Source organism: Mauremys mutica, chromosome 4 (genome assembly GCF_020497125.1).
Source record: "Mauremys mutica isolate MM-2020 ecotype Southern chromosome 4, ASM2049712v1, whole genome shotgun sequence".
In the NCBI taxonomy this organism is placed as follows: domain Eukaryota; kingdom Metazoa; phylum Chordata; order Testudines; family Geoemydidae; genus Mauremys; species Mauremys mutica.
In genome coordinates, this window is record NC_059075.1 from 130,611,613 (window position 1) to 130,629,024 (window position 17,412).

A 17,412-nucleotide genomic window follows, 5' to 3' on the forward strand; every position below is an offset into this window, starting at 1 on the left:
GTGATGTAATAGGATCACTCGCACCACTGCACTGATCTTCCGTTATTTAATATGCCTCGCACGTCTCCTTGCGCTCGCCTGACTCAAACCCTCTCTCACACCCGCGTGGTGCATTTGCGTGTTGGTGGGCAGACAGAAACTTTTAACGTTAGATATTCCAGTGCATTGTGATAATCATGCAAATCTTTAGACCCTTGTAAAAAAATAAAGAACCCAACAGATTAAATTATTTATCTGGCAGCTGGCAAATCCATAAAAATACCAGCCAGGCTGGTCTAATACCAGCCAGGTGGTAACCCTACTAATGGTGACTCCCCAGTTCTGCAGACAGGGGCATTAGTACCACAGGAAAAGCATAGCAAGAACTTCCTGGACTGACTGACCTCTCCAAATCATCTGCTGGGGTGGGGCTGGGGTTGTGGGAGTGCATTCAGCACTCATGACAAACCTGGACATCCGCTCTGAGCCTCTTAGTGGTTTTCCAGAAAGATGGGGAGATTTTACTGCAGATCCTGAGTCAGGCACCAGTCACACTCATTTAACAGCAGCTGGTACAACAGCCCCAGCTGCCACTCAGCAGGGATGTCTCACAACATCCTCCAAGGAGCCGTGATGGGTGCCCTCTTTCCTGAAGTACTTGCCATTAGAATCTGGGGAAGAGCAGGCCTCAAGGCTGCATCAGACAGGGGGTTAACTCCTCAGCTGGTGTAAATGGAGAGCTGGGCCCCAGAGAGGATCCAGCTGCTTTTGATTGCCCTGCCCACTCACCAGCTAAGGAGAAGGAGATCAGTAATGGAGGAAGCTCCAGCCCCAGGAATATTCAGAGCTGTGGGCTGTGCTCCACCAATATCTGGAGCTGGATTTCTCCCCTGGCCCTGCCTGGAGCAGGCACTGGCCCCTGGCTGCCACTACCATCATCCCCAGCCCCGGAGCATCCCCGCCCACCCAGTAGCATAGTGGGGTGGAAGGGGGGAAGCAGCCGCTCCCCTTTGAGCACATTTTACAAAATCAGAACCTTTCCAGGCAGCCAGCACTGGGCTCCGGACTTGGAGTCCGGACCGGGTTTTGCGTGTGGCCGCCAGCTGGCTCTGGACTCTGCAGGCAGCATGGGCTGGTTGCCGGGCCCGGGCTCCCCCGGGGAGAGGAGGAGGAGGAGCTCGCAGCTGCCCGCTCCCGGAGCCAGGGTGGGCTCTGCCGGGAGGGGCGGCAGCGCAGCCCCCCCCCCGCGGCGGGGGACTGAGGAGCAGCAGCCCCGTTGGTCCCGGCAGCCCGGTGCAGAGCAAGGCAGCCACGCGGTAGGGAAGGGGGCTCTGAAGCCCAGCTGGTGCTGGTGGAGAGGGAAGGGGGGGGATGTTTTTTTCTCCTGGTCTCTCTTCAGCAGAGGGGCTGAGGGATCAGCAGGACCAGGAGGCAAAGGAGTGACTTTGGGTTATTGCCCCCCCACTCCCCCCCCCCAGTGCTGCACCCAGGGCTGTGAAACGGTGCTTAGTGCAGCTTGTGAAGGAAGGGGGGGGGGTAAAGGTGCTTTAAGGTGCCAGTTGTGTCTCCTCATCTCACTGCTGACTAGCTGCAGCCCCAGTGCTCAGAACTCAGCAGTGATCTCAGGGGCTGCACAGTGCTCTGTAGGAGTTCTCAGTTGCCTGCTAAATGCTTCCACAACGCCACCTTTTCACTCAGTACATCCTGAATAGTGAGGACTGGGGGCGGGGGAGGGGGGAGTGTAGCAGATGCCAATTTGAGGTGAATAGTCTCTTGGCCAGATTCTACTACGTTTATGGTGCTTTGTGCCATGGGCTGGAGCAAAGTGGCTGGTGGATAACCAGGAATCTGGTTAATAATTGTTCTCTAAATTCAGCTTTCTTCTTTCTCTCTCTCTGAATTATCACTAATTCAAAATAGTAGTGTGCAAGCTGACTGGATAATGGTAATAGCATAATCTCTTGTTATAGCACTGCCTGATTAGTAATTGGATATGTTGGCTGGCACCTTTTTTTACGTGTTCACTCCCCCTGATGTTAGAACCTGGCTACACCACTGGGGAGGGGAGCTTCCTAGACCTGAGCAGCTGGGGCTTGGGTGAATTTTGTGATACTGTGCCCCTCCCCAGCTACCACCCTGCAGTCCCCACTCCTGCACCATGCTGGGCAAGGGGCAGCCCCATCCCCAGTGAGGCTATGGTGAGGGATGGCAACTTCCCCTCCCCCCGGTACCCACCACAGGGGAGGCGAGTGGGCTTTCTGGACCTGAGAGGGACCCTAGGAGCATCTGCAGTGACTGGGGGGGGGGGGCAGAAGGGGTCCCTCCCCTGGAGCTTGCTGCTGCCAGAGAGGGTGGAGGGGAGTCCTCTTTGGCCCTAGCCCTGGGGCAGCTTGTCTGCACCCCAAGTTCCTTATCCCCAGCCCTGCCCCAGAGTCCTCACTTGACAGGAAAAACACGCAACTTAAATTTGGTGGTCAGTTTAGAATATCATAGAATATCAGGGTTTGAAGGGACCTCAGGAGGTCAGCTAGTCCAACCCCCTGCTGAAAGCAGGACCAATCCCCAACTAAATTATCCCCGCCAGGGCTTTGTCAAGCCGGGCCTTAAAAACCTCTAAGGAAGGAGATTCCATCACCTCCCTAGGTAACCCATTCTAGTTCTTCACCACCCTGCTAGTGAAAAAGTTTTTCTTAATATCCAACCTAAACCTCCCCCACTGCAACTTGAGACCATTGCTCCTTGTTTTGTCATCTTCTACCACTGAGAACAGTCTAGATCCATCCTCTTTGGAACCCCCTTTCAGGTAGTTGAAAGCAGCTATCAAATCCCCCCTCATTCTTCTCTTCTGCAGACTAAACAATCCCAGTTCCCTCAGCCTCTCCTCAGAAGTCATGTGCTCCAGCCCCCTAATCATTTTTGTTGCCCTCCACTGGACTTTCCAATTTTTCCACATCCTTCTTTGCAATGTGGGGCCCAAAACTGGACATAGTACTCTAGATGAGGCCTCACCAATGTTGAATAGAGGAGAATGATCATGTCTCTCGATCTGCTGGCAGTGCCCCTACTTATACAGCCCAAAATGCTGTTAGCCTTCTTGACAAAGGCCAGAGGAGGGAGTGTTAGTGCCGGTGCGGACTTCCAGGAAGCGCATGGTGTGGAAGGGGATGCTGGGATGCTCTGGAGGAACCACTCCTTCAAAGCCAGTCAGGACTCTGGGGGAGCCTCCTCTCTGAGCAGACTGTCTCCAGGGCAAGAAGTTTACACCTTCCTGGGTCTGACCTCAGAGCATTCAGCATGCCCTTCCACACCATGCACTTTCCGCAGTGAGTCCGCCCAGGCGGGGTCCTGGGGCAGCCAGAGGTCCCTGCACCCCAACTCTGCAGTCAGACGTGACTCTCAGCCAGCCAGTAAAACAGAAGGTTTATTAGATGACAGGATCACAGTCTAGAACAGACCGTGTGGATACAGAAAACAGGACCCCTCAGTCAGGTCCATCTTGGGGGGTGTGGAGCCCAGACCCAAGTTCTGGGCCTCTCCCCATTTCTCCAGCCAGCTCCAAACTGACACTCCCTCCTCTGGCCTTTGTGTCTTGATTCCGGACAAGGAGGCCACCTGATCTTTGTCCCCAACACCTTCAGTTGGCACCTTGCAGGGGAAACTGAGGCACCCACACAGTATTCAGAGAAAATATTAAGAACATTCCCACTTCATCACAACAGGTGCAACAAAATATAATACTGTATATTGAAGTAGGCAAGTGCTGCTTCTGACTTTCCACTTGTAATTGACCCTTGTAATCTTGTGGCACTGACGTGTTGTAGCTTCATTTTATATCGGCTTACAGGGCGGGAGCGGCACCACTATTTTGGGCCCCACCAAAAATTACACAAACCTGCCGCCTATGATTTAGCAGTAGGACCCGGTCCCCGGGAGCAAATTCCCATGCCTGCGCATCCCGGTTGTAGTTTCGCCCCTGTCTCGCTTGGGCTATCCTCAAGTTCTCCCATGCCAGGGTACCTGCTTGAGTGAGGTACTCCCGCAACTGGAGGACGTACCGGAGGAGGCCCTGGGATGGGGAGGCCGACTGTTCCCAGTTCTCCCGCATTAAATCCAGGAGGCGCCGTGGTCTCCGTCCATATAACAATTCAAATGGGAGAACTTTGTTGATGCCTGGGGACCTCCCGGACAGCCAGCAACAGGGGTGGAAGAAACTGATCTCAGTGGCGCAGCTCCCCCGGGGGAAATTTCTTCAGCATGTCCTTGAGGGTGCGGTTAAACGGCTCCACCAGCCCGTCGGTTTGCGGATGGTACATGGAGGTGTGGAGCTGTTTCACCCCTAGGAGCTTGCAGACCAGTTTGAGTAGCCGGGACGTAAAATTAGTACCTTGGTCGGTTAGTATTTCCTTGGGCAACCCTACGCGGGCAAAAATCTTTACCAACTCCCCAGCAATAGTCCAGGCTGTGATGCTCCGCAAGGGGATGGCCTCTGGGAAATGGGAGGCGTAGTCCATGAGGACTAAGACGTATTGGAAGTCGGCCGCGCTTCTGGGGAGTGGGCCCACCAGGTCCATGGTGACCCGCTCGAACGGGGTCTCAACCAACAGCATGGGGACTAAGGGCGCCTTGGGTACCCGAGGCGGCGCGGCCAGCTGACACTCTGGGCAGGAGTCGCAATACCGCTTCACGTCTTGGTGGAGTCCGGCCAAAAGAACCGTGCCAGGATTCAGGCCAGGGTCTTCTCATGCCCTAGATGTCTGGTGGCTGGTACATCGTGGGCCAACCTCATCACGGCTCGCCGGTGACAGCGGGTACTAGCAACTGCGTTTGCGGTTCCCGTGTGCGGGGGTCTCTGTCGACCCGGTAGAGTCTGTCCTGGCGTAGTTCGAAATGGGGCCACTGGGTGGCCCAATGAGGATCGATCACGGACCCGTCTACGGCCGCGAGTTGCTCATAGGCCCGGCTAAGAGTAGGGTCTGCGCGTTGGTCGCGGCAGAATTCGGTGTCGAAGCGGGGTTCGGCTAGGGCCTCCCCCGGTGGTCCACCGGCTTCTTGGTCTCCTGCTTCGTTCTCCTCACCGTCCTTCTCCGCCTCTGTCGGATGCTCCTGGGGCTCGGCCTCTAACGCCGGCGTTGACCGGAGGAGCTCCTCGAAGGCGGGCCAGTCCCGCCCCAGAATCACAGGGTACGCCAGGCGGGGCGCCAAGCCGACTACTAATTGTCGGGTGATACCACCCACTGTTAGTCGGGCTCGAGCGCTCGGGTAGGGCCGGACGTCTCCATGAATGCACTGCAGACGGATCGGCTTCAAACGGGGGGTCGACCGGGGGTCCCAGAGCCTGGCGCACCAACGTCTGGCCGCACCCAGAGTCAATCAAAGCCTGCGTGGCTTGGTTCCCAACCATCACCGGGACCGTGAGTTTGGGGACCTGTGGTAATCGGGTCCGGCCGGCCCCTGCATAGACCTGCCCAAAGCTACAGTCCATTTCGGGGCAGTCCCGTTGTAGGTGCCCCACCTTCCCGCATCCAAAGCAGGGGACCGAGCTCGGGACACCCGCTCCGAGGGAGGGCCACTCGGGTACTTTGGGGGGCTCCGACGGGCCCTCGGGGCCCCCTGATTGAAGGCCGGGGTTGCCAGCCGGGAAGCCGCGTCTGAGCACTGGGTCTGGGACACCGGCCGGGATTCTGATCCATGGTCTGGACCTCGCTGGCTGCCCAGGTTGGTCGCCTTCTTCTCAATTATGGGGCATTCGGGCCCGGAGGTAGGTGACTGGAAGGTGGGTCCTATGGAGGTTTCCGCAGCCAGGAAGCCTTCCATCAGTGAGACGGCGTCAGCCAGGGTCGCCGGCCGGTGTCGGAGTACCCAGGCCCTTCCCCGGGCCGGCAAGGTATGGACAAATTATTCCAAGACAACCTGCTCGGTGACCTCCTCCACCATCCTGACCTCTGGTTGCAGCCACCGTGGCAGGCCTACTTCAAGGTCTGGGCCACCATCCGGGGACGGACGCCCGCAGGGTAGGTCTGGCGCCAGAACCGCTGTCTAAAGGTCTCTGGGCTGACGTCCAAAGTGTCCAGGATCGCAGCTTTTACTCGGTCGTAGTCTCTGGCCTCTTCTGTCGCCAGTCCGCAGTAGGCCGCTTGGGCCGTCCCAGTCAAATACGGAGCCAAAAGAGTGGCCCATTGGTCTCGGGCCCACCCCGCGACAAGGGCCACATGCTCAAACATGACCAAGAAGGCCTCGGGGTCGTCGTCCGGGCCCATCTTGGTCAGGCGCAGGGGGGCAGCCGAACGTGGGCCCCCCCCCCAGTGCCCTCCCCTGCTGGCCAGTCGGCGGGGCGGGGTGCGGGGCCCATGAGGTGCTGCAGCTGGTTCCCCAGCTGCTGTACTAGCTGCTGCTGCTGCTCCAGCTGAGCTGCGTGCTGCTGTTGCTGGAGCTGGGCGGCATCTCCTTGCTGCTGCTGCTCCAGCTGGGCGGCATGCTGCTGCTGCAGCTGGGCTGCCTGCTGCCGCTCCTGGCTCTCCACCAGCAGCTGGAACAGCCGTTGCATATCCATGTTCCTGGCTAGGAAGGGGGTGAATCACCACCCACCTACCGGCCCCTTCTCACAGAGGCAAGGGTTCGACTCCCCACTTCTGGTACCAACTGTAAACGTGGGTGTCCGGGGCTCAACCCTCCCAGGGGAGGAGGGGAGCCACACCGGCCCGTTACACTGAGGAACAATACACGAGTCAATTAGGGCTCAGGCCTTCTGTTGCAAGGCTGAGCAACAATATAAAACAGTTTGGGGAGGCCCAGGCCCTCTGTTGCAGGGGCTGGGCCACAACACAAAGAGTTCAAGCAAGCCCAGGCCCTCTGGTGCAGGGGTGGGGCAGCGACACAAAGAGTTCAAGAAGGCCCAGACCCTTTGCTGCAGGGGCTGAGCAACAGTACAAATAGTTCAGCAGGCCCAGGCCCTTTGGGGCAGGGGCTGAGCAGCAAACAGTCTAGGAGGCTCAGGCCCTTTGGGGCAGGGGCTGAGCACTGGGGTGAGGGGGAAAACTGCCACCCATGAGTGGGGTGGCAGGGGGGACGCAGGCCCATTCACTCCACTGCGTCCTGGCCCGGGGTCCTAGGCAGCGGCTACCACGGCTGACGGTCAGTGGGGATCCTCACCGCAACACACTGACATGGATATGGGTTGATCTGCAGCCTGACTAGGGTCGGCTGCCCCCGGCCACTTCCAATTTCCCCCTCTGGCCCTACCTGGTCCGCGGCGTCCACTCCCGGGAAGTCCCACAGCATGGGCTCCTCGCAGCCCGGGGGGGGTAGATCCGGCAGTTCCTCGGGGAAGTCCGGCCAGTGCTGCTCCGGGGGTTCCTCGGGGTAACAACAGCGGAGAGAGGAAGTCTCTGGTGGCTCCTCGTCGTAGGTGGCACGGGGAAGCTCCGGCGGGTCCTCCCGGTAGCGAGCGAGGGGAAGCTCCGGCCAGTCCGGGCAACTGCTCTGGGCCCCAGTGGCTTCCCAGTCACGAGCTCCCTCTGGCAGGTCTGCTCCCGGCGGTGGCTGGGCTCTGACTGAGCTCAGATGGCCGGCTTTTATACTTCTGGGTCGCCGCCTGACCCTCTGAGGGGCGGGCTCACTGTTCTGTAGCCCCGCTCCTTCCGGTGTCCGGGGCTCAACCCTCCCAGGGGAGGAGGGGAGCCACACCGGCCCATTACAGAGTAGTTAACCATTTGATAGCTTTCATCACCATATGGTTTTTGGCAGGTTTCCACACCCTGTCCCCATTTCCGGCGCCGTCAGCCCCTTGACCATGCCCCTTCGCTACGATACTTCCGGGGGTACCTTGGTTCAGGGGACAATTAGCTCAGTATTAATGGCTCTAGCCTGCAGTCAGGCCAAGTAACGGTAGAGAGTCTGTTTGCCCGGGGCCCTCAGTCAGGGCAGGGCGTCAATCAAGAAAGGGCTCTGGCCTACAGTCAGGCAGGCAGAGCAGCAGGAAGTTCATTTGCCTGGCCCTTGATCAGGGTAGGGCAGCAGTCAAGTAGGGGGGCTCTGGCCTACAGTCCAGCAGAGCTGTCACAGTCTAGGAGAGGTTAGCTCTCTGGTGGGAGAGTCAGCACAACCGTCTGGCATCCGGATTCAGGCGGGTGCCAGACCAATTCAGGCCTCCTGACAACCAGGTGGGGAGGCTGCCACTCCTGACGTTGGGGTGGTAGGGGTAGAGGAACCCAGGCCCTCTCGTTCCACTGCGTCCCAGCTCAGGGCCCTAACAGCGGTGGAGTGGTCCGCCACTGGGTCAGCAGGGAAAGTCCAACCATAACACGCTGGCTGGCTTGTAGTCAATAACACATCTGAACCCAGTTCAGCTTCCCTGGGCTCCTTCCTACACACCAATTCCATGTGTGCATGGGTTCCAGGGTTGTTGTTCGCTTTGGACCATGAAAAAGTTCAAGGAGCTGAGATTAGAGAAAAAATCACATAAAATGTAAAAGAGCGTAAAGCCAATAGGGTTATCTATCTATCTCCATACACCACATCTATCTATCTAGCTATCCCGAGAGGCGGAGATAACCATGCTGGCGGCTGTGAGCCTCTTTTCCCAGAGGCAGCCACAAGGGTAAGTTCTCTCTCCCCTGTGTCCCCTCCCTGTAGCTTTCTATACTGTCCTTCTCTCACTAACCAAAAACGATCTCTTGCTGTTTTCTATACTCTCCCTCTCTCAAGCCTGGTCTACACTAGTCATTTATTTCGGAATTAGCCGAGTTAATTTGGAGAAAAAAAAATCATTCCTTCCACATGACCAAACTGGTTTCTTCGATTTAAAGGGCTCTTTAATCCAATTTCTGTACTCCACCTCGGCAAGTAGAGTAGCGCTTAAATCGAGATCGCAATCCCGGATTAAAAGTAGTGTGGATGCAATTCGAAGTTATTGGCTTCCGGGAAGTATCCCAGAATGTTTCCTTGTGACTGCTGTGGACAACACTCTCAACTCTGATGCACTAGCCAGGTGGGCAGGAAAAGCCCCAGGAACTTTTGAATTTCATTTCCTGTTTGGTCACCAGCAGCACAGGTGACCAGCAGCACAGTCCACTATCATAGGCAATCATGCAGAGAGCACCATCACAAGAGACCACGCAGTCCCGGATTCGCAGATGAGCTCCAGAATGGTCCGAATGGGAGGTACTGGATTTCATCGAATGTTGGGGAGAAAAATCTGTTATGGCAGAACTACGTTAAAAAAAAAAGAACGCAAATACGTACGCTAAAGTCTCCAGGGCCATGACGGAAAGAGGCTACTCCAGGGACACAGAGCAGTGTTGTACAAAAATCAGGGAGCTCAGGCAAGCGTACCAAAATGCCAGGGAGGCAAATGGGCGCTGTGGGTCACAGCCGCATACATGCCGCTTCTACCGTGAGCTGCATGCAGTTATGGGGGTGACGACACCACTACCCCACCACTGTCCGTTGATATCTCCAAGGAGGAAGTTGAACGGAGCGAGGAGGATGAGTTATTGGAGGATGAAGAGGAGGAGGAGGAGGACAGTGCACAGGCGGCAAGTGGGGAATCCATTTTCATCCCTAGCCAGGAAACTATTCTTAATGCAGGAGCCAATAGCCCCCACCCCCACTTCCATGATCCTGGAGAAGGTACTTCTGGCGAGTGAGCCTGATCGGAGCCATGCGGTGGCGGGGTGGGGGGTGGGGAAAACACAGCCACGTTGGGCTGTTTGCGTTTAGTTTAAAGGGCTCATCCCTGCTCAGAGCCTCATCGGAGCCACGCAGTGGGTGCGAGTCTGTGTGTGTGTGTGTGTTGTGTGAAGCAATCATCCCAGAGAGCCTGCAGGACCTCCTTTTATACTGCAAAGCTACCAGGCATTGCTTGCTATGAGAAAGGGGGCCCAGCAGTTTGAAAGTATTGAAATGAATGCCGAAGAAACAGAACCCCGCGTGCCCCTAGGGCTTACCATGGCTGGCTGCAAGCTGAATTCTGTTGCCCGGCTGTGTGTGATGTGCTGTGTACTATGAATTGCCTGTTTCACTGAGAAAGAGTGTGTCCTTTATTCTCTGAAATGTATCTTTTAAAATACTACTCTTCCTTTTTCTTCTGCAGGTGCAAATGTTTCAACGCAGCCCCAATCTACTCCATCCAAGAGGCTGGTCCAGATTAGAAGGCAGAAAAAAGGAACTTGGGACGACATATTCGCCGAGCTCATGCAGTCCTCCAGCGCTGATAGGGCCCCGCTGAATGCGTGGTGGTAAATTGCGCAGTCACGTAATGCATTACAGGAACACGAAGAGAGGAGGGACGCACGCGATGAGAGCAGGCAGGACACTATGGTCGAGCTCATGGGGGAGCAAACTGACATGCTGCCCTGTATGGTGGATCTAATGCAGGAAAGGCAGAAAGATCACAGATTGCCACTGCTGCCCCTGTATAACTGCCCTCCTTCCTCCCCAAGTTCCATAGCCTCCTCACCCAGACACCCAAGAACATGACGGCGGAGGCTAAGGGGACTCACACACTCAACCCCAGAGGCTCACCCAAGCAGCAGAAAGTTGGCATATGTGAACTTTTGATTTGGTTTCTGGACTTCTCCTTCCCTTCTTCTCCACCCCCATAACCCAACCCCTCCTCCCCCCATTTACCTTCTGATTTCTCTCCATGTGTTGTGCAATGAATACTAAAGAATGGTTTTTAAACAATTGTGACTTTATTTCCTTTCATATATATAGGGGGCGGGTAACTTCAAGATAAACAAACACAAGTGTCACACTGTACCCTGGCCAATCATGAAACTGTCTTTCAAAGCTTCTCTGATGCACAGCGCACCCTGCTGCGCTCTTCTAATCGCCTTGTTCTCTGGCTGTGCGAAATTGGCCACCAGGTGAGTTGCCTCAACCTCCCATTCCGCCATAAACGTCTCCCCCTTACTCTCACAGATATTGTGGAGCACACAACAAGCAGCAATTACAATTGGAGTATTGGTTGTGCTGAGATCTAACCAAGTCAGTAAACTGCGCCAGCGCTCTTTCAAACGTCCAAAAGCACATTCGACCACCATCCTGCATTTGCTTAGCCTATAGTTGAACTGCTCCTTACTACTGTCCAGGGTGCCTATGTACGACTTCATGAGCCATGGCATTAAGGGGTAGGCTGGGTCCCCCAGGATAACTATAGGAATTTCCACATCCCCAACAGTAATTTTCTGGTCTGGGAAGTAAGTCCCTTCCTGCAGCTGTTCCAACAGACCAGAGTTCCTGAAGATGCGAGCGTCATGCACTTTCCCGGCCATCCCACCTTGATGTCAGTGAAATGTCCTTTGTGATCCACCAGTGCTTGCAGCACCATGGAAACGTACCCCTTACAGTTTACATATTGGCCGCCCCGGTGTGCCGGGGCCAAGATAGGGATATGCGTTCTGTCTATCGCCCCACTGCAGTTAGGGAACCCCAGCGCATTAAAGCCATCCACAATGGTCTGCACATTTTCCAAAGTCACTACCCTTGATAGCAGCTGGTCAATGATTGCATTGGCTACTTGCAGCACAGCAGCCCCTACGGTAGATTTGCCCACTCCAAACTGATTCCTGACTGACTGGTAGCTGTTGGGCATTGCAAGCTTCCACAGTGCTATGGCCACGCACTTCTCAACTGTGAGGGCTGCTCTCATTTTGCTGTCTTTGTGCTTCAGGGCAGGGGACAGCAAGTCACAAAGTTCCCTGAAAGTGGCCCTACGCATACGAAAGTTTCACAGCCACTGGGAATCATCCCAGATCTGCAAAACTATGTGGTCCCACCAGTCTGTGCTTGTTTCCTGGACCCAAAATTGGCATTCCACGGCATGAACCTGGCCCAACACCACCATGATCTCCCAATCGCTGCATGCTGTGCTTCTAGGAACAGAGGTGTCCATGTCCTCATCAGTACAGTAATCGCGCTGTCGTCGCTTCCTCGCCCATTTTTGCAGAAACTTCACATACTGCTGGATAATGCGTGAGGTATTTACAATGGTCAAGACTGCAGCAGAGATCTGAGTGGGCTACATACTTGCCGTGCTATGGTGCCTGCATGGGTAATCCTGGAAAAATGGCATGAAACGTAGGAGAGCTGTTTGGTTCAAGATGGCTGATAAAAGGCGGGAAATGGTTTCCTTCTGTAGCTTTCACTGGAGCCCAGCACCGAGAACATGGAGAAATTTGCTACTGATGCAAGAATGGGAGAGCACAGTTTGCAGCGGAAGCTGTGCTGCTCGGTTGACGATGGCTGAACAACGGCGGGAAATGGTAAGGATCTTTCTCTCTTTTGCACAGCTCTGTTTTCTGCTTATTAACAAAAAGGGATCTTTCTCTCTCTTGTTGTTTTCTGTACTTTACACAGCCCTATGTCACTGACACAGAATCTCTCGCTAATTATTCTGCCATGTGAGTTCTTTCACCCGACCTTCTCAACCTTCCTTTATATTTCCTATTCTATTTAATTAGCTTTTGGTTTTTTAAATTGAGTTCAATTTTTTTTACTCTTATAATTTTTTAGTCCCAACAAAAATAACCTTTTACCACGTTCTTACAAACTCCTCTCTCTTGTTGCTTTCTCTAGTTTCCCCTCTTTCTTCTATTTAAGATAACCTTTCTTTCCTTTTTTCCTCTAAGCCTAAGCAATCTTTCTTTTTTTAAAACTCCTTTTCTTTAAGGCCTCTGTAGCGAGAGGGCATAGTCTCCTGCCCTGACAGACAGGGAGGGATCCGTGAACGCCCCCCTGGTGGGTAGAACGGGGACTTGCATGGCCTCCCCGCTGGAAGCAGAGGGGTGGGACAGGAAGCGGAACTATAAAAGGCTGGTCCTCCAGCTCAGTCGGGGGAGGGCTGCCTGAGGAGCAGGACGTCTCTTCCCCGTTGCGTGAGCCCAGACCTAACAGAGACCGCTCTCCTGACAGAGACCCAGAGGTGCTGACAAAGCTGCCAGACGCCAGGATCTCCGAGGAGCTGGGGGGGCTGCCACTAGCTGTCTATCCCAGCGAAGCGAACAACAACCCTGGAACCCATGTACACACGGAATGGGTGTGTCGGATGGAGCCAAGGGAAGCAGAATTAGGTTTGGCTGTGTTATTGACTACAAGCCAGCCAGCGTGTTGCAGCTGGACTTTCCCCGCTGACCCAGTGGCGGACAACTCCACCGCTGTTAGGGTCCTGGGCTGGGACGCAGTGGAATGGGAGGACCTGAGTTCCTCTGCCCCTACCACCTCAACGTCAGGTGTGGCAGCCTCCCCCCTGGTTGTCAGGAGGCCTGAATTGGTCTGGCACCGACCTGAATCCAGATGCCAAATGGTTGTGCTGACATTCCCACCAGAGAGCTAACCTCCCCTAGACTGCGACAGCTTTGCCGAACTGTAGGCCAGAGCCCCCCTACTTGACTGCTGCCCTACCCTGATCAAGGGCCAGGCAAATGGACCTCCTGCTGCTCTGCCTGCCTGACTGTAGGCCAGATCCCCTTCTCGACTGATGCCCTGCCCTGATTGAGGGCCCCGGGCAAACAGACTCTCTACCGTTACTTGGCCTGACTGCAGGCTAGAGCCATTAACACTGAGCTAATTTTCCCCTGAACCAACGTACCCGGAAGTATCATAGGAAGGGGTGTGGTCTCCCACCCAGATGGACGGACGGTGGGGGCTGGGGGGGGGACTGCAAACCCTTTACAGCCTCTCTTTCTACTCATTCGTACTTTTTCTCGAAATATGTCAAAACACAAGCACACAACCTTCCCCCGGCCAAACACAGAAAAATAATACAAAACAAATTTTCAAAATGGCCAACGGCATCAAAAACGTACACGACTGGAAATGGGGACAGAGGACAGGACGTAAATGCAACACGGTGCATGGAAACCTGTCAAAAAGTACATGATGATGAAAGCTATCGAGCAGTTAACTACTCACATGGCTGGGCAGCGCAGGCGGCCAATTGGGAAGAAGCCATGTGTTCCACCTTGCTCCAGGTGGGCTCTCATGCACCAAGCCCCCAGAGAAGGGAGGCTGGCTGTTCCCAGAGCAAGGGCAGCTGGGCAGCTTCAATGAGCGGGCTCTCCGCAGTGCACATTGTTCTTATCCTATGGACGAATGTCCATAGGCTGCAGCAGGCTGGAGGCTGGTTCTTGAAGGCCTCCAGGATGAAGATGGTCTGAGAAGCCAGGCATCGGACTGAGGACTTGCTGTCCTGCTGCAAGTCTTTGAGGTCTAAGATTGAAAGGAAGGAAATGGAGGTCAGAGCCATGGCACTCTGGAGAGCCCCGGCAGGCCAAGCCAGCTCTGTACCTCTCGGCCCATGACAAGGAGGCAGCAGGCCAGGTGGCAGGAGGCAGGGGACTAGCGGGAACAACCAGCAACCCTCACTAAACATCCCCGCCGCCCTCCACAGCTGGGGGAGCCTCCAGACACAGGCAAGAAGTCCCAATGAACCCCATTCACTCACTATTTCTAGGACTGCCTCATCCCTGCAGTATCTGAGAGCCTCATCCCTGCCTGTATTTACCCTCCCCCTTCCCCCCCCCAATGCACAGATGGGCACTTAGGCCTAGAGAGGGGGAGAGTCACAAAGGGGGCTTGGGTATTGTTAGGCGCCGCCTAACTTCAGGTGCCCTGCTGCCCTCCAGGAAATGCCGAGGAGGGAGCTCAGCCATTCTCTAGCTCCGGTTGGGAGGCCCAGCTGTGAATCTGCTCTGGGAGTGAGGAGTCTGAGCTATGTCACCCACCCTTCCCTTTTCCCGAACAAATGTGGTGGAGATGCTGCTCTGCCCTGTGCTGCCCAGGGGTCTGGACACGCAGCAGGGAGGTAGGTGACCGGACGTCACTTCAGCCTCATTTGGAGCAGTGGCTTGACCCCAGGTGTCCCACGTGGAGGTGACTGCTCCAAACACTGGGCTAGTGAGTGCAAGGGGGGAGGCAGCAATGTGTTTGGAGTGCAATGGCTGTGTTTGGGGGGGGGCAATCATCTGCAAAGGCCAGCCAGCTCAGGCCCAGTTTGGGGATCTACCAGGCCGCAGCTCTGAGGTCAGGGCTAAGTGCCTGGGCACATGCCAACCAGCAGACACGACAGGGTGAGGGGGCAGCTGATCAGGGGGTTGGGGATTTACATTTTGCATCCCCTTGTGGCTCTCGCCTGTGACCACGTTGCTGGCGTCGGAGATTGAACCCACCCTGCAGCCCTGGGCCGTTCATCCCCCTAGTGCTCAGTACTCAAAGCGGGACCACTCACTCTTGCAGATGGCGTTCAACTTGTCCTGGCTCCCCTGGTCCAGCTGCCGGGCAGTGAGCCCTACACACACAAACAGCTCATCACATCCCCGCGTCCCCAGCGAGGGTGTTAAAGAGCCTGTCACCCTGCAAGCACCGCGGCTTTCCCCCGCCCCTCACTGGCCAGGACACGCTCCTGAATCCCCAGGGGAAAGGGCGAGTCCCCAGAGATGGCTACAGGGCTGGTTGCCAAAGGAGAGCACAGCGCCTTGAAGGTCCACTACCAAGAGCCCATGGTGGGGTGGGGGCGGAGAATGGGGACTGCATGAGGAGCAGTGGGCTTAGAGGGGTCCCATCAGCCGATCAGGGCAGTTTGGGGTGAGCTTGCTCCTGTGGGTTTCTGACACCCCTTCGCCTTCATTAGGGAATCAGGAGCCCAGGGATCACTTCTCGCTGCTGGCAGGGACTGAGGAGAGCCTGGGACCAGATCCAGCCCCTCTGCTAAAGGGACCCCTCTGCTCTGTGGTTACCTAGGAACCTGATGGCTGCTTCCCTAACTGGAGTCTGTGGGTTCTGCAGGAAGGCCATGGTCTGGCCCAGGAAGTCATCAGCTCTCCCATTGTAGCGCGTCACCTAGGAGCCAGAACAAGGGAGCACAAGATTATTAAAGGCCTTTCCGTCCCACAGGCCAGCTTCCAGGTGTGTGGAGCGCACGTCCTGTTTTTGCCCCTCCTTCCTGTGCTGGGAGGATCACGCAGAGGGACCACACCCAGGGCCAGGTGTGGTCCCGGGGCTGGGGCTCAGTGTGGGCACAGAGCCAGGCAATCGGGGGTGCTCTATCCACTGATTCCTCCACTTCTGCCAGCGAGGGCTGTGCAGTGAATGGCCAGAGGGCTCCCTCACCAGGCAGTCACAGATTCGCCAGGTTTCCTTGTGCTGGATGAGGCCACTGAGCTGGTGCCACCTCAGGAATTGGGCGGCACTGCTGAGGGTGTCCCAACACACCTGCAAAACAAGAGGGGCCGGGGCGAGCCGGACACAGTTACGGGAGCTGGAAGCCACTAGCCTAGTTACCGGAGGCCAGGGAGGCCGTGCGTGCTGAACGCTTCCCTGCCCTGGCTGCTCGCGGAAGGGCGGCGGTGTGGCTAAGGCAATGGCTGGAGACCTGACTCAATTCCCAGCTCTCCCTGCAGGACCTCAGGCAAGTTGCTTAGGCCCAGGGCTGCAAAGGGATTTAGGTGCCTAATGCCCATTTCCAGGTCAATCCATCCCTCTCCCTACAGCGTCACAGGGCTATAGATAACAAAATGAAATTTACCAAAGACAAATGTGAGGTGCTACATTTAGAGAAGAAAAAGCAAATGCACAGATACAGAATGGAGGATAACCAGCTGAGAAGGATCTGGGAGCTGTGGTGGATCACAACCACAGCATGAGTCAGCAATGCGATGCTGTTGCAAAAAAAGCAAATGCAATTTTAAGTTGCATTAACAGAGGTATAGCCAGGGCCGGCTCCAGACGCCAGCGTGCCAAGCGCGCGCTTAGGGCGGCAATGAGAGCCGCAGGGGACGCTCTGCCTGTCGCCGGGAGGGCAGCAGGCAGCTCCGGTGGACCTCCCACAGGAGTGCCTGCGGAGGGTCCGCTGGTCCCGCGGCTCCGGTGGACCTCCCGCAGGCATGGCTGCGGATGCTCCACTGGAGCCGCGGGACCAGCGGACCCTCCGCAGGCACGTCTGCAGCAGGTCCACTGGAACCGCGGACCAGCGACCGCCAGAGCACCCCCCGTGGCGTGCCGCCCTGCTTGGGGCGGCGAAATTACTAGAGCCGCCCCTGGGTATAGCATGCAAGTCATGGGAGGCGATAGTACCACTCTACTCAGTGCTGGTTAGGCCTCAGCTGGAGTACGGTGTCCAGTTTTGGTCACCAATGTCTAGAAAGGATGTGGAGAAACTGGAAAGGATCCAGAGGCGAGTGACAAAGATGATCAGAGGGATGGAACACAAGCCATAAGAAAAAAAGGCTGAAGGAACTGGCTATGTTTTGTTTGGAAAGGAGGAGATTAAGGGGGGGACTAGATAATGGTCTTCAGATACTTGGAAGGCTGCCATAAAAAAAGATAGAGAAAAGTTGTTCTCTCTTGCCACAGAGGGCAGGACAAGAGGCGATGGGGTCAAACTACAGCACAGCAGATATAGATTAAGCCTCAGGAAAAACTTCCTAACTGTAAGAA

The 17,412-nt window shown here is 55.8% G+C and overlaps 1 protein-coding gene and 1 long non-coding RNA gene across 11 annotated transcripts in view; one reads left to right on the top strand and one right to left on the bottom strand.

Moving 5' to 3' along the window:
* The window catches only part of LOC123369342 (maestro heat-like repeat-containing protein family member 7), a 1,253,347-nt gene that overhangs the window by 1,207,217 nt on the left and 28,718 nt on the right, over positions 1-17,412 (bottom strand). The gene's annotated exons all lie outside the window — the stretch shown is intronic.
* On the top strand, positions 1,169-10,662 carry LOC123369368. The gene is made up of 2 exons (XR_006579014.1): positions 1,169-1,295; positions 10,070-10,662. It is a non-coding gene; the product is annotated as an uncharacterized LOC123369368 (long non-coding RNA).